Here is a 17,318-nt window from a genome sequence, read left to right as displayed (position 1 = left end):
TAGTAGGAAGTCTAGGTTTCTGGCCAGAGGAGAGAGATGAGTTAGAAGAAGTAGGAACTTTGAAGAGGTCAGACGGTAAAATAGGGAAGAGAGATGGTGAGATCAATTGTAGGTAAGAGATAGTATCAGTGTTAGGAGTATAGAGGAGAGTAGGTGAAGGGGATTTATAGTAGAGTGCTGAATGTTAAGAGATTGTTAGAGAGAGGAAGAAGAGAAAGGTGGTGAAGAGACAGAGTGGCCACATAGCAGGAGAGTAGGTAGGGAGAAGGACGAGTGGTAGATGAGTCAAGAATGCAGTGACTAAGAGTAGTGAAAGCAGATAAAGCAGAGAGGGTGTCACATGAAATGAAAAGCAGATAGTGAGGAGGGGAAGGGGGTAGTGAGAACATAAGGGAGGATAGATAGCTGGGAGTGGTTATAGGGGTAAAGCAGGTGTTGGATTACTTAGAAAGGGTGTTTGGTTGGATAGGAGGAAGAGGTGTGGTATGTAAGAGTATATATAAAGAAAGATGGGGTGTGTGAGAATAGGGCTAGAGTAGGGGAGAGGAGAGAACCTCAGCAAAGCGAGGGCAAATGGAGCGGATAGACCCAGGAGCAGAAGATCCCTATACTTCAAAAATACTATCAGTGGAGCCTGTACTTAAGTTTATCAGTGAGGAGACCAGTCTTTAGAGTGGAGAGACTAGGTGAGTAAAGACAGATGTTGATAATGTATGAAGTGAATCCTTGGTTTAGAAAAGAGGAGACAGGCAGCAAAGTCTTAGCCTTTAGCACACTTTTCTGAAGTGAATTAGGTGCCAAAGTGATACAGAGACTAGGGTGAGAGATGGATACTCAGTGGGGGTGGAAGAAAGGTGGTGGTGATGGGTGTTAGTGAGGTAAGAAATACGTGTGCATGCCACAGCCTAGATTAATTTGCAAAAAAAAGACAAAAAATGCTTTTAACACCAGGTGATGAAGAAACAATTGGGACATGTACATAAAGCTTGTGATGGTGCTTTTTTTTTTGTTTTGTTGGTTTCCTCACATCCTTGGCTAGAGAGCAATCCTTGTATCACTTTCAGAGTCAGTAGATATAATGCCAGCCAGGTATAATCAGGGTGATAGGAGGAGGACTGTGGTCACTTTTTAGTGCAGTTGACTACTGTAAAATAAATGAGAGTTGTAATGAAAATAAGACAGTGAGCTTATGGTGGTAAAAAAAATTCTCCAGAAGAGAGAGCAATTAATGGAGGGGCAGTGGATATTAGGGGCAAGCAGACAGAGTGAAATAGAAGGCAAATGATTGATAGAGACAGAGAGAGAGAGAAAAAGAGTGAAAGTTTCAGGCTGGAGGGTGAGAAAGAGAAAAGGTAGAAGGCCTAGAGAGACGACTCCTGGGTTTGTAGGGAGAAGTAGAAAAGAAAGACAAGACTAGCGAGCTTGAGAAGCTAGAAAGGATAGTAGCTTAGTTTGCAGCACAGATATGGAGAAAGGAGCCTTTAAGTAGGTACTGGGAGTGGGGAAAAACACACAGGTAATAGAAGAATGATCAAGGGAAGCATGCATTTACTCTAAGAGAACACAAAACACAGTAAGGTCAAGGGATGCTAGCATTTAGCCAAGCTGGAATAAGCAGAAGGAAGAGAATGCAGTTGCCAGTACCCAAATACTACATGCAGAAATTCTACAATACAAACAGATTATGCCTTCGAATTGTACAGCATTAACAGTAAACAAGAAAGCAGTTGTTAAATCACAGATGTGAAGAAAGGGCCTTTATGTAGGCACTGGGATGGGCGAAAGCACACAGGTAAAAGCAGAATGGTCAAGGGAAGCAAGTGTTTACTCTAAAACTTGGAGCAGGCATAAGAAAGAGGGACTACAGAACATAGCAAGGTCAAGGGATGCTAGTGTTTAGTCAAGCTGGAATAAACAGAAGGAAGAGAGAGTGCAGTTGCCAGTACCCAAATACTACATACAATACTTCCTACAATATAAACAGCTTATGCCTTCGAATTGCACAGCAAAACAAGAAATAAGCATGCAGCAGTTAAAGCAGACAAGATTTCAGCATTTTCAGCAGTTAATACACAGTGCTAGGTTTCAACATAAATCAAATGAAATCAAGCAATCAAAGATTAGTGACAGTGCTATCCAACAAATGAGTCAAACGGGTAGCTTATCTGAGGGTATACACACTGGCAGACTATAATACAAGAGCCTGGAAGCCAGTTTCGTTTGAGTAAGACAAACAAGCAGGACAGTACAGGTAAGGCACAAGGACTAAGAATTCCGGTGTGTGTGTTTGCTTGTTCCTAGTTAGCTAGTTATTAGTTAGCTAGTCATGCCGCAGAAGCACTGGTAAAAATGGTGATAGTAAAAAACATTTCAGGGAACAAAGGGCACGACAGGACAATAGTAAAATACACTTACCTTGCTTTGAACTCTTGCCTTTTTTTCAAAGATATACTCCAGAACAGTGAACTAACAAAAAATACCTCAGTAAGACTCATGCAAAGCTGGACAATAAAATTGCATCTACATGAGACAGAATATCTGCTTTTGACAAGGATATTATCCAGACCAGGGCTTTAGCAAGTGTGCTACAGAAAAAAAAAACATTAACTGATGAGGTCTGAATGCACACATCCACGTGAAATGTTAGAAAGGTGTTGAAGATTGAGAAGTGACCAAACTGTTCCAGGTGTCATCCTTATACTGTGACCCATTATAGCTCTCCAGCAGGAGCCTTTTATTTTGTACTTTTTCTAGATGATGTCCAGAAAAAAACATGAACTGCTGGTCATACTACCTCTGTGCTCTAAAATAGTACTATCATCACATTCTACAGCCAAAGTTGTCTCATCCTCAAAGATCTCAAGAAAAATGGCAAGGAATTGGTACCAAATGACTTCTCACATGTTTCACCCTTTGAACACTGATGGGCACTGACAGGCACCTCTTTTGCATGATGGATGGCAAAATGATAAGTTATAGGGACTATGTCATTGTGGTTTCAATGGCAGTTAAGGTGTGAAACATGGCAGTCTTCCATCCTTGTGTTTGCTGTTGGAAATAAATGCTCAACAACTACTCCATCATCAGATGTTTAAAGATAGCATGACCACTGGTCTCAACCTTCCATCTATATATAATGGGAAACATGTGGAAAACTTACTAAACACTTACCAGCAACTTCAGTTATCAAAATCATAGGAAGGTTAACATGTGTCATGCTGCAGTTATACAATGTTCTTTTGATTACTTCATTTTATTCAGTATAATTTACCATGCAACTTGAATTTGTGTGAGACCCTTTCAATGTAAAAATGCAAAGAGCATTGCTCTTTAAAACTTAACTTGAGGAATATCCCTCATCATGAGATGCACTGGAGGAATGAGCATGACAATTTCCCTCCTGCTGTATTCTGGGTTTCCCATGTGTGCACAGAGCTCACCACAGGTGTTCAGGTGTGCACTACACCGTGTAGAACTCAACATAATTTTTAGCAGTTTTACTCATTGAGCAAACAGAGTGATCCAGGAGACCTAATTAGCATGCTCCTTGTGCACAGGTAATCAATGCAATAAAAGTGTGACTGGATTCACAGCTTATCAGTGAGCTAAAGAAGATGAACCTTTGTAAGAATACAGCAGTATCCTGCTGCAAGTACCTGTCACTACATAACATCACTACCTGCTTCAATAAGGTATGATTTCTTTTTACAGTTGCTTAAGTGAATAAGTAAATAAGAAGATGACACAGGATACCCTCAATGTACTTTATTAAGCACTTTCATCCAGAGTGAAGGACTTCATCAGAATAAACACACTCATTAACATCATGGCTTAAATATTTACATAATTAAGCCCAAATAAAAGAAGGCACTCTCTTAAAGTACCCCTACCACATAAAATAAACATTCAAAATGTTTGTGAAATAAAACTGTCTTTTGCAATTATAAATGATTTTTATAAAACATGTAAACATACAAAATACAAAAGCACATTTTTTTAGCTATAAGCTATAGCCCATATAAAACTATGACAAAAGGCTAGCTTTGAGCCTAAGAACTTGACTAATAGACAGATTTTCATTTAATCCTGGGCAATTTGTGGCATTTGTCCTTATCTGCCATTTAAGTTCTTTTAGCTCCAGATAATCATCTAAGGGACCTCCTCTTTGTCCATGTTCCACATGGTCAATTATCATAAACTTAAATGAGTGATCCTGATTACATACAATATGGGCAGCTAGGGCATTCTTAACATTATTTTTATGTATGTCATAATCGTGTTGATATAATCTGTTCTTAAAGGGATTCTTGGTTTTCCCTATATAAAAGCAGGTACATCTTTGGCAAAGGGAAAGATAAACCACACATTTGGTATTACAATTATATCTTTTATTAAGTTTTATTGTTCCAAAACGTTTTATCTCAGCTTGACTACCTTCAATAATGAATTTGTACTGGGTACAGTGCCCACATCTGCTTATCTTACCTATTTGTCTGGGTAAATGGGCCCTCTCAAGCATATTTTTAATACTTTGATCCTTTTTAAAAATAATGCTGGGATCTTCTTATACAATTTTTAAATATTCTGGATCTGTGCAAAATACATTCCAATTCTTCTTAACAATCAGACTGATATCTGGAAACTGCCTATTATTGGTTAGTTCAAGGCTATTCATAAATTCTCTACAATTCTCTCTACACCTGTTTCCAAGGATCCAACTAGAAAACCCAAGTAGTGGGGCAAACCTCATAAAAAATATTGTCAAGAAAATGAGTAGGTTATTCACTGTTTATCAACATGGCCTTTAAAATATCACATTGTTGGAAAAATTCATCAACATTGGACACCATCTGTGCCAACCTGACACACTGGCCCTTAACCAGGGACATTTTTTGATGGAGGGGATGCCAGCTATTGAAATGTAATAAGGTATTGGAGTAGTTGGGTTTTCTATATATAGTAGAATTGAATAGCCCTAAAGTTTTATTTTTACTTATAGAAATGTCCAAATAATTAACTTGTTCTGGCCCTAGTCATGGTAAATTCCCAAAAATCTGTTGTCTCATGTGTATAATCAAATAACTCATTCAGTCTCTCCCTTGTACCTGTCCAAAAAATAATGATGTCGTCCAGGTATTGGCCATATAGGCTCCAACATTCTGTAAAACTAGACCCAATTAAAAATTTGCTTTACCAATAGGCTAATACAATATTTGCAAAAATGTGGGCACATGCTGCCCCAATTGCCACTCCATTCCCTTACTTAAATAATTGCTGTTCAAAAAATAAAATTGTTGTCTAAGACTATCTCCATTAGGGTCCTGATAGTAACAATACTGTCATGTTCAAGTTCAGAATATTGACATAAATACACATAAAACCAATCCATTCCTGTAATATTAGGAATTACTGAGAATCAATCTTTTATGTCAATAGTCACAAACATTGTATTTTCACTATAAATTTCTTTTGATATTCTAGTAAGAAAGTCCCATGAATCTTTTAAACACCAAGGGTGGTGTGCCAATACTTGTTTAAGTTGTTGGTCAATTAATTTCGCTATGGGGAAATGTTTTGGACCCTTTTGCATCAACTATGGGTCTTAGGAGTGGCTTGTTTAAACTCTTATGAATTTTTGGGGCTCCAAATATGGTTGGAGTCCTAGCATGTGATACTCTTAAGATCTTGTATTCAGAAGCACTGATTTGATTATTAATTAACAAGTTTCAATTATCAAATTCATTTTATGATATGCAATGTTTAGTTTATTTACACTTATTTCCACGTATGTATCTGAAAATAAATGTCTATACATTTTGTTGATGTTGTCATTGCTATTTTTTGTGCTTTTGAATTTTTTTATGCTTGCATGTTTCATAACAAATCATTTTTAATTGCAAAAGACAGTTTTATTTCAGAGACATTTTGAATGTTGATTTTATGTGGTAGGGGTACCTTAAGAGAGTGCCTTCTTTAATTAGGGCTTAACTATGTATGTATTTAAGCCATGATGTTAATGGATGTGTTTATTCTGATGAAGTCCTTCACCCTGGATGAAAGCACTTAATAAAGTACATCGAGGGTATCCTGTGCTTGTCTTCTTTGTTGTCTTTAGTGTTTTATTACCAGTTTGTGTGGTTTACATTCTTATTTGAATAAGTAAATACATTTATGTGTACTGTTTACTGCATGGCCTAGAACTGGGGTTCAGTTTTTCTCAGTTTATCTACATGTATTGATCAATGCACTCTGATGGGGTATACCAGAATTGTACTGGCTGTAATATAATGCTGTCATATTACTGGGGGATACATCAAAATTAACAGTGTGTCATACAGATTTGTAATGTTGTGTGCCTGACATTAATAGTGGTTACAGTTTATGAAATGCCTATCAGGGTTGTGGCAAATGATCACAGGTGCTTGTTAAGTTTTGTGCTTGTTAACTTGTAGTCATATGGAGGGATTTATGTTTTGGGGAGGAGTGGAATTGTGGTTAAGACAGAGCTGCTGGAAGATATGCAGGTACAAGATTGTTTTGTAGATAATTGTATTCCAATGTCAGACTCTACTAATTTGTTGTTGCTGGACTATTATTATAGTATGTTTGTTGGGATTTTTAACACCCATGTGAGTCCACAGCTGTTAATTCCAGAGTGTTTCCAGACCAACAGTGATTTGCTGAAGACACAAGTACAGGAATACAAAATCACTTACAAGCCCAGGCTTATCAAGATGGAAATGAGGTGGCACTAGAGGACCTCCATCTCCATCAAAGAAGACTCTTTGCCTCTACCTGTGCTAAACATTCCTTCCATGACTAGGCCTGGTGTGAAGCTGTCAGCACTGTAAATACCGTGGGTGGTCAGGATAAAAATGATGCCATAGTCTGTTTCCATGCAACCAAAATGATCATAGGATCATAAGAGCTTAGTAGGCTATTGGCCCTGATGCCCTTATAATCCTAGCCAAGAGTATAGCCCATGTTTTGACAAATTAGCACCCAATGCCCCTGTCTGGCATCAACATGGGTGGAATCCCTGGGGTATATTTTCTGTTTCCCATCCAGTTATCCAGGTTGCTCTTAAAAAGGGGTAAAGAGGTACTCTGCTTGATGTGGAGAGGGAGTCTATTCCATAGATGAGGGAGTCTCTGGGACACAAATCTGTCCTGCCAACAAGTCTTGTTGATGTCACAGATCAGGTTGAGGCCATGCATGTGAGTTATTAGAGTGGAGCTTGACTTGCAGATATGCAGTAGTCCCATCGATGTGGGGTCTCTGATCCCCTTGTATGCCAGACAGAGGTTACCTCTGAGGAGTCTTTATAAGACTGTTTAGAGGGATGGGGCTTTTAGCCTATCTGTGTATGATATTGAGGCCCTGGATTCTCCTGGGGAGGAACCTCTATGATTTCTCCAGCTGATGCATGTGCTTTGCGAGGTACATGCCAAAAGGTGTGTTGTACTCAATAATGGGCCTTATAAGGGAAGAATACAGGGATGTTATGACCTCATTGTCCTTGGATGAGGTGCCCTTACTTATGAGATGGGCCATGTAGAAGACTTCCCGTATCATGGAAGCAATATGGTGGTCAAACTTCAGGTTGCTATCAACCTAGGTGCCCAAATTCCTCACGACTGATTGAGTGCTTAGGACATTGTTATTAATGTGATAATTTGTGGGGATGTCACTCTCCCCAAAGGGGACGATGATGCATTTTTTGGTATTCAGCTTGAGGCCATGTTTCTGGCACCAGTCATTTATTTGAGTGAGACCCTCTTGGAGAATGTCCACATCACTAGGAGAACTGAAGACAACACCCAGCTTGCAGTCATCTGCAAACTTGGTCAGTCATAGCCTACTGGTTTTGGCCTGCACCTCTGAAAAGTATATCCCAAATAACACAGGCCCCAAGACTGAACCCTGGGGTATGCTGGTTGTTACAGGTCTACTGCTTGAGGTGGCTTCCACTGTTTTGACTATGTGAGTTTTATCAGTGAGCCATTTTGCTACCCATCTGGTAACATATGGATTGATGCCTAGTTGAGAGAGTTTATCTATCATTTTCAAGTGCGGAACAGTGTCAAAGGCTTTGGCCAGGTCAAGGTATTCATGACTTTGGTGACTGTCTCAAAGAAGTCGACCAAATTTAGCAGATGTAATCTCCCATTGATGAAGCCAAACTGTGTGGGATCAAGTGTTTGGAGGCTGCCAATGTCCTTCTTAATGATTTCCATAATAATTTGTTCCATGGCCTTGCAGATCAGGCTTGTTAGACCGATGGGTCTGTAATTTCCCAGATCGGTGGACATTTCAGCGTTGTGTAAAAGGATGACAGTGGCTGTCCTCCACTCAGCTGGGATGAAGCCAGTACTTAGGCTTTGGTTGAATATTGTGCCTAATGGTGCTGCAAGTTCATGCCTGAGTCCACATGTTATCAGGAACCATGGAGGCTGTATTTTTTGCCTTTGAGAGAGCAGTGATGATTTACTGATGGGGGGATAGAGGGGTAAAGTTTTCTCTGAATCTGTCAGCCAGCAAGTTGGCTATATCTAGGGCATTTGTATATGTGGTGTCCTTGACCAACAATTCTGAACAGATCTTCGTGCTTCCTTTGAGGTTGGGGACATATGTGAAGAAGGCCTTATGATTGTCTCTAGTAGATGTGGCCAATTTGGACTTGAAGTTTGCTTTGGAGGATTTCACTAGTGCTTTTATTTGCTTGTTCAGGCTATGGAGGCATTGCTTCCAATTGGGCACCTGCTCCTTCTTGATCTTGGACAGCAATTTTTTTTTTCCTTTTGTTATAGAGTTTATTTATTACAGATGTCCACCAGCTAGGTTTACTCTTCCTTGCAGAGGATGACTCAGTCCTGTCAGGTATTCCTGATTCCATGCATCTATATAAATGCTTGTATAGTGCTTAGGTGTAGTTTTGTATACTGGTGCCAGTTCCTACAGAGGGGAGGGGGATGTGAAGTTATTTATACCATCCCTCAGGATTTTTATGTCTGATCCTAGCTAGAAGGTGTTGACGGAGATGGTCAGTTTGAAAGTGACCGCCTATTGGTCGGATCTTACCGGGGAGGATTATACTATAGGGATGCTGCAGTGGTTACTCATGTTCGTTAATACCAAGTCCAAGATATTATCACCCCTTGTGGGGGTATAGAAAAGCTGTTCCAAGGCATTTACATTGACAAAATCAAGAAATCTCTGGGCATTTGTGTTCTGGCATGAGTAGTTCTTCCAGTCTATGTTTGGGAAATTAAAGTCACCCAGGATCCGGGTAAAGAGTTAAATCTTGATAGATTCTAACAGGTCCAAATAGGCGGATTAGGCATCTTAAGTCAGATTTGGGGGCCGGCTATGATTTGAAGAGGGGTCTTGTTAACGGTTAACTGCACCTGGAGTGTCTCCTGTGTGTCACACTGTTTGACTAGCCTGGAGGTGTGTATGTCTTTAATGTATGTTGAAACATCACCTCCTTTGGTGTACTGCCCACAGTTTGGGGTCTGAAAGTATGATAGGATGAGTAACCAGGTAAGTCTTGGGTTTTCTCCACAGCTTTGAACCAGGTTTATGTGACTGCACAGATGTCCACATTTTTCAGGGTTAGGAATGCTTGCAATGAGTACAGATTCATGTTTAGACTCCTAACGTTTATCAGCATGACCTTTAATTTGCATTTTGTTGAAATTTTTATGTTGGTAGTTTTAACCTCATCACTTTTCTAAAAAAAGGCACTATAGGAGAGGCAAGAGCCTTCACCAGAAGCCTGAAGCCCAGGTGAGACAGATGCAAGCCATCTCTGGCAAAGCATCATGGTCTGTTGATCATATCTTCCCAGGCTGTCAGGTACTGGATCCCCTTGGAATAACATCAGAAATTAAGCCAATTGTTAAAGTCAATCATTTTCTGTTTGTACTGGGGCATCATTCTGGGTGATGGCAGAATGCTTCTTAAGGCTAGGGACATACCTGCCTGGGCCACATAATCAGCGAGCTCAATCATGTCTCTCTTCATATAGTCCAGAGAGGTACATCTCAAGTCATTCATGCCAACATGGACTATGACAGAGTCATAGCAGTACCTGTTGTTGAGAGACTTGAGTGCGTGTGTGATATGGTGGATTCTGGCACCTGACAGACAACTTTCTGTGACTTTCTCCTTTTCCAGCCTGGTGAGAGGCACATCTGTGTGTCTCACAATGGAGTCTCCTATGACTAATATGTTGGGTTTATGGTGAATCCTTAGTGTTTTTGAGGCACAGATGTGTGGACTATGCATGGTATGTGGTGTGGAGGGCTGTGGAGATCGCATGTGTTTTTGCCTCAGAGGTCTCCTTTGTTTGGGTATGTTTATGTGGAGGACCGTCGCATATGTAGGTATGTGTTGTGTAGGTGTGGGTGGAGTTTGAGGTGTAGTGATTGTGTTGACAACATTTTCAGTGCCAGATATACTGGTTTGAGGGAGAGAGAGCTTGGACTCTAGGATCCTAATGTAATTGATCCATGCTGTTACCCATGAGTAGAAGCTGTGGCATGGGAATGGAGTGCAACAAGTGCTGGGTTGTAAACAGAACCCCACTTACAAAGATGGAGGAGGTCTTGGCCTCACTTAACATCAGTACCACCTCCATAACATTCTGCAGTACAGTACTACATGTTGAGGCAGAGATGGATAGGCCCCAGAGAATTTCCACTAATGATGATGCCCTAGGTATGTAATCCTACTATCTCTGTCAGGCCCTATTTGCACCTATTAGTCACATTACAGTTTGTAATACCTGTTTCATTTGTGCCATATAAGTATATCCAACATCTCAGTACAACATCCACCTGCACAAGATATGGGCATGGCTATACCACCACAATATCAAATATAGTGTAATTATGGTGTCAGGTCATACTTATACTGTATATGTTTTCTTTTATGGGTTCATGGTTAAAACTTTGACTTGTACTAGCACTATGGAACTACCCTAAACTGATGTTGGAGCATCATTAGCCTCTGATGATAATGGATATAAGCTGGCACAGTCAGGGGATGCAGAGTTGGTACTTTACATAGAGAGAGTGACAACAACAACCCCTTCTCAGTCTTTAGACATAGTTTCTGTGCTTGTGTATACCAGGACATTCCACATCTGAGAGTGCAAAGTGAACGAGTTAATGGTAACGGAGTGGATCAGGGAAGAGTGTTAGCCCCAGTAGAGATATTTTTGAATCTGCCTGTAGTTGTGGACATGAGGATCAAAATAGGAGGGGATGGTACCAGTGCTCATCAGCAATATTGTTAATACCATCCAAATGAGGTTGGTATGTCAATTGTTGCCATCCAACGTATGTGCAGGGCCACTGCGGGGGCACAGGTGAGTTCTAGCAAACCTAATCCAGCTGTCTAGATGAGGCATTGTAACATGAGTAAACATTTATAAACATGTCTTGTTGATACCCACCTTATAAATACAAAGCAGAATAAACCATTCCAGCCACCTAGTATTGATACACTAAACAAAAACTCCCTAAGCAAACAGCCAAACAATAATATGAACAAGCTGGAAGTCAAGATTTTAAGTGCAGTCTGATTCGTCAGTTTTTCAGCTGACATAAGTTCTGGGGTATTGTCACCATTATTTAAATTCCCATTCTGATTGTCCCATGATGCTTTGAGTATGCTATCTTTATGTAGTGAAATTTCATGAACAGTAAAAGCTATTGCTTCCAATAACTCACACTCTCAATCTACAATACAGTAGACAAGAGGCTCATTTCTGTTCTAGCATTTGAGCACTTTTGTGGACCTCGTTTCTCCCACCAGAACTTGCCTGTGTATATTCCTTGCACCCACAGACTTCTTTTTGCTCCTGACCCTTCTTCTACTGCTGTTGATTTTGATGAAAATTTGAAGCAGATTGACTGCATTTTTTTCCAGTTTGTGGACCTTACCCATTGTTCTGTGTAGCCTATGCATATTACAGCTTGAAGTTAGCATTGGTGCCCAGTAAATATCTCTCAACCTCCTGAGGAGTAAAGAAAATTGATTGTAAAGTTCCTTTACTCACATGAAGTATTGCAGAGAATCAGACATTAACTTTATATCAAGGGTCACAAAACCACACAAAAAATCTAACATATGTTTTCATTTTAAGTATAGGGCTACACTATAGCTAGGAGTTATTTTAAGTGCATGCCCAGCTAACTTCAGCATACTACCAAATTCTCTTGCAATGTTGAGAATCATTTCCTGACTGTTATTATCCAAACATTTAGTTATAAAATGTCTGAAAAAGTTAGCATTCCTGTTTTAATAGTTAACTGAGTAGACTCTTCAATGATGGGTGGTGTTGTTGTATTTAATAATATCCCCAATTCCTTTTTAAAGACTATTGTATGGGTACCCTCCATGCCTATAAGCATCCCTATTATTTGCAAATTATTACAAATGGTTCTAGTCTAAAGGGTTTATCAATGCTGAGTTCAAATCTTTGCATGTGGCTGTACAACTCCTGAACTTGGTTTGAGGTCACACCAGATATAGCTTTTAACTCCATGAGCTACATGTGCTGCTGGGCTTGGTTTCATGTAAAGTGGAGATTGCAATAATTTGCCATTTATACATAGCTATCATTTCCAGATGCTCCATCGGGGAATTCAGGGCTGCTTTAATTGCTTTCAGTCCTTCCATAGCCATACATAAGGGGGCACCAACTTGTTGTACATTCTTGAATATGCATCCAAGGGACTGCCTTGAACTGTTACAAAATAAACATACAGCCTCAGTACTAATCTTCAAAGTTCTCTTAGCTTTATTCAGCTAGCTCATTGCATCTGCCTTGCCAAAAGCCATTGTTTAAATCATGGAATGGACACTGGGGAGCTGAGAGATGCAATTGCACCTTTTCTCTTGTGCGTATTCCTGAGCATATCCTGGTATTTAGAATTTTTGCACTTAATGGCATGCACCTTTATCACACAGTAATATAAACTAACAATACCAAATGACACAAAATAAAGTCAATTCTTGAAACCAGTACCAATCATCAGTTACAAAGCAGTTTCATTGTTGGCTTGAAGGAGAGCTAAGGCATAAGAAGATTCTTTAGAATAAGATACATGATTACAAGCACACTTCAAATCAATGACAAAGTAATAGTAGAACTGTCTAGTAAAACATTACAGAAATATTTTTATCAATACAAACAAACAAGATTCCATGTGTGTGTCTCGCTGTTCAAAGTGAAGCTGCAGTTATACTGATTAGACACTAGTAAGTACATTTTTCCACACATGAATACTGGAAGAACACCAGTTTTGGACCATTCTAATTCATACTTATGTTATTTACTCCAATACAACTCCTGAATTGTAATACTAACAGTTTACACACAGCATGCACACCGGAAGAAAAAAAACAAGGACAATAGGCTGTTCAGCTACAAGTGTATTTTTGTATCTTTAAATATTTAAATACTTTTATGTGAAAATGTATATTACTGTGCATTCATTTATTTATTAGTATGCATTCATCTGCATTTGGGATATAAATCAGTTGATAACCCTTTTGCCCCTATCCATAAATTTTATTTTACTGTGTCTATAGTTCTACTATAGATTCACTTTTAAAATGGATATATCTTGGAAACAGTCAATGAATAAATGGACTTATATTTTCAAATAATTTTTAATACCCTATTCTATATCACATATATGTTTAGAAAATATTAATGTATAAATATTTACGTGTGCTATTGAAGACAGATATTTGATTTTTCAGTATGAAGATCATTTTGATAATTATTAGAAACATGTCAAAAAAACTGTGGGATCCCTGGTAGCATATGTTTTAAAATTCTAGGAAATAGAATGTGCCTGACCAGAAACTGACAGCAATATTCAAAGTCAGGATACAGTAAGTATATCTTCTACTTAGTTTGTTCATGTACGTCAATCTGTTATTATCAGTCTGAACAGCTTTAAATTAATTAGTTTACTAGTGGTGCTAAAACATACAACTCACTACTGACAATAGACCACAGGATGTACAATTTAGTAGTGGCAGATTGTGGTGACTGACATTTCAGATGTGAGCTGATTCACAGCAGACACAGGGTTTAAGTACCAGAAAAGATGGAAGCATCTAGAAGCACAAATTACTACTCAGTCCTGCTAGGCCCTGCTCTTTCAACCAATCATTCATGCTAGAGAAGATCAGGCAACCCTGTTACTCTCACTTACAGAGAAGACAAGACACTATCAGCAGAAGATGACTGCCAGAAACACAGGAAAATAAACAATCAAAACAACCAGGCCTGGATAACAGTAGGCCTCTATCCTGACTATGCTATCTGACTAGAACACAGAAACTGTTCAGAGTTCCGCACCGTCTTAATTTTTGCTTGACTGAGTTATTTATATATCTGCTGTCATTGGTTTCTGATACTCTAAGTGACTACATTTTGATTTTTTCCTAGTTTACTGCTTTCTGCACGTTTTTAGTCATTTTTTACATTTAAATGCATTTATTTACACTGTATTTGCTTTAATATTGCTACACACTCAGATGTGCTAACTTGAGTGTGTAAAAAAAAAAAAGGTTCTAAGCTTGTTTCCCACCTTACCTGTAACTAGTGTAGTCCAGATACAGATTTGCTGTATCTAGGACTGTTTGTAAGCTTCTGAGCCTCCCAAGACTTTCTATTTTGGAGGGAAGCCTTCTAGCTTATCAGTGGGAGTGGTAAGCACTAGGTAGCCTATCTACCACAAGAGGAGTGGTTTCTGGTCCAGAAATTGTAGTTTATTGAATGTTTCAACTTTCTGGCTTAAAAGCTCGCGTTTGCACAGGTTTGCAATTGTTTAAGCTCTGCATAGTGGCACTGAGCTGAGGTAAACTATTACTGGTGCCAGAACATCTGCTCTTCAGTTTTTCCCTTAGATCTTGCTAGTTATTTCTCTCTTGCACTTCAAATAGCCTAATCACTTTGCACTTCAACAGGTTCTTGTAGCAATTATTATAGCACACCTAAGAGCCATCAGCACTTGCTGTTCTTCATGGAAATAGCTGCAGTACTTAGTAGTAATGACCACCCCTCCTGGAGGGCAGTTCCCTGTGCTTTCTCCTATTAACCTGGTGCACTTGGGCATTCTAAGGCATTGTAGCAACTGCCTCATGTACACAGGCAACCCTCTCATTTTGCATCCCAACACTCAGACTTGTGATAGATACACTTATATCACCAAATTGGAAGCTATACACTCTCCAGCCAAGACTGGACTAGCTGGTCAAGAAGAGAAGGTCAACACCTGCACTACATAACATGGAACACGTAGCCCTCCAGAACACCCACTATCACAGCTCTCACATAAAAACACAAACCACACACCCACCTTCATGGAGGCACTCAATAGAAATTTACCCAAACAGCAGAGACCTTTAAGACAGAAATGCACTCAACCACTACAACACAGCACAAACTAGAGGACACATAGCTCACCTCCACAGTGTGTCCCTCACCCTAAGCCTCTAAGACTAAACACCTTGTCCAATACACTAATCATAGGTGACTCAATAGTGAGGCACACAGATGTCTCACTCACAAGGTTGAATAACGAGAAGGTAACAGTCAGCTATCAGGTGCCAGAATCCAACACCTAACACATGCACTCAGGTCACTCCACAACAAGTACAAATATGACTCTGTCACTGTCCATGTGGGTGTGAATGACCTGAGATGCACCTCCCTGGACTACATGAAAAGAGACATGGAGGAGCTTTTGGATTATGTGGCCCAGGAAAGTATGACACTAGCCCTGAGCAGTATCCTACCATCACACAGAGCGATACTACAGTACAAACAAAAAATGATTGACTTCAACAATTGGCTAGGTTTCTGGTGTCATTCTACAGGGCTCCAGTATCTGTCTGCTTAGGATGATATGATTGACAGACCTCAATGCTTTACCATAGATGGTCTGCATCTGCCACCCCTGGGTTTCCTGGTACTGGCTAAGATTCTTGCCACCCTTCTAGTGCCTTTTTTAGGTGGTGTTCCAAAGACCAAATTACCACCATAACAGCTGTAAATAAATACAATCTGAGGGTCATTATGCTCAATGCTAGAAGTCTAAATCTCAAGATGCACTCACTTGAAGCACTCCTCAAAATGGAGAACATCAACATTTGTGCTGTAACAGAGACCTGGTTTAAAGCAGCAGAAAGCACTCCTGTGCTACCAGGCTATAACTCATTCCACACCTTTTGGCCTCAAAACATGGACCGAAGCTCCAAAGGAGATGGTGTCTCCATATTCATAAAGAATATGCACACCTTCAGACTAGAAGCCCAGCATAATGCATTTGAGATACTTCAGGTACAACTAACATTGAGTAAGACTGTGATCCAGGTCATAGCCTGGTATAGGTCCCTGACCATGTCCCTAGACTCTCAGTCCATGTTCCTAAGCACCCTGGAATCTATCAAGGTCCAACCCAACACTCTCATACTATGAGAATTCAACTACCCCTTCATCAACTGGGAAAACTACTCATGCACCAATGCACTGGCCCAACACTTCCTGGAATTCATCAGTTCTAATTCCCTGGACGTACTCATTCTTACACCCACTAGCGGAAGCAACATCCTTGACCTGGTTATTGCTAACATGGGCAACTGTTGCTCTGCACCAATAGTCAAGTCCTCCCTGGTTAGATCCGGCCACAAACTAATCACCATGGAAATCAACATCTCACTCACACCACCAACAAAAGTATCCACCATGAAAATCCTCTCCAAAGCTGACTTTGGACTCCTAAAAACAGAGGTGGCTAACTTCATGGCACCCATGCCAATGGAAAATAGATGCATGACTGCTGATTCATACACCAATGCATTGTACGAACTCATACATAAATGCATAGAACTAGCCATACCCAACAGAACCAAGATGCTCTCCTCCAAAAAAAGGAAGCCAGTATGGTGGTCTCCTGTCATGAATAAACTCTAAAACAGAAGGAAGAAACTCTTGCAGAAAAAGGTGAACTCCCAAGACTGGAAAAATTCCCTTATTAGCCTCAACAAAAAATTGAGATCCCTCATCAAAACCTCCAAAGCCAGCTATGAAGGCAGAATTGCAGCAGACACTAAAAAAAACACAAGGCCTTCTTTAGTTATATCAAGAATCTCCATGGCAATATCCAGATTTGCTGAGTTACTGAACAATAGTACCTCCTATACTGAGCCAACAGATATTGCCAACATACTGGCCAACAGATTCAGTGGCAACTTGACCCCCCCTACCAAAGGTCTAATCTCAATAC

This window comes from Protopterus annectens, chromosome 3.part0 (genome assembly GCF_019279795.1).
Source record: "Protopterus annectens isolate FY-2018-M chromosome 3.part0, PAN1.0, whole genome shotgun sequence".
In the NCBI taxonomy this organism is placed as follows: domain Eukaryota; kingdom Metazoa; phylum Chordata; order Ceratodontiformes; family Protopteridae; genus Protopterus; species Protopterus annectens.
Note: the sequence above shows the minus strand (reverse complement) of the source record.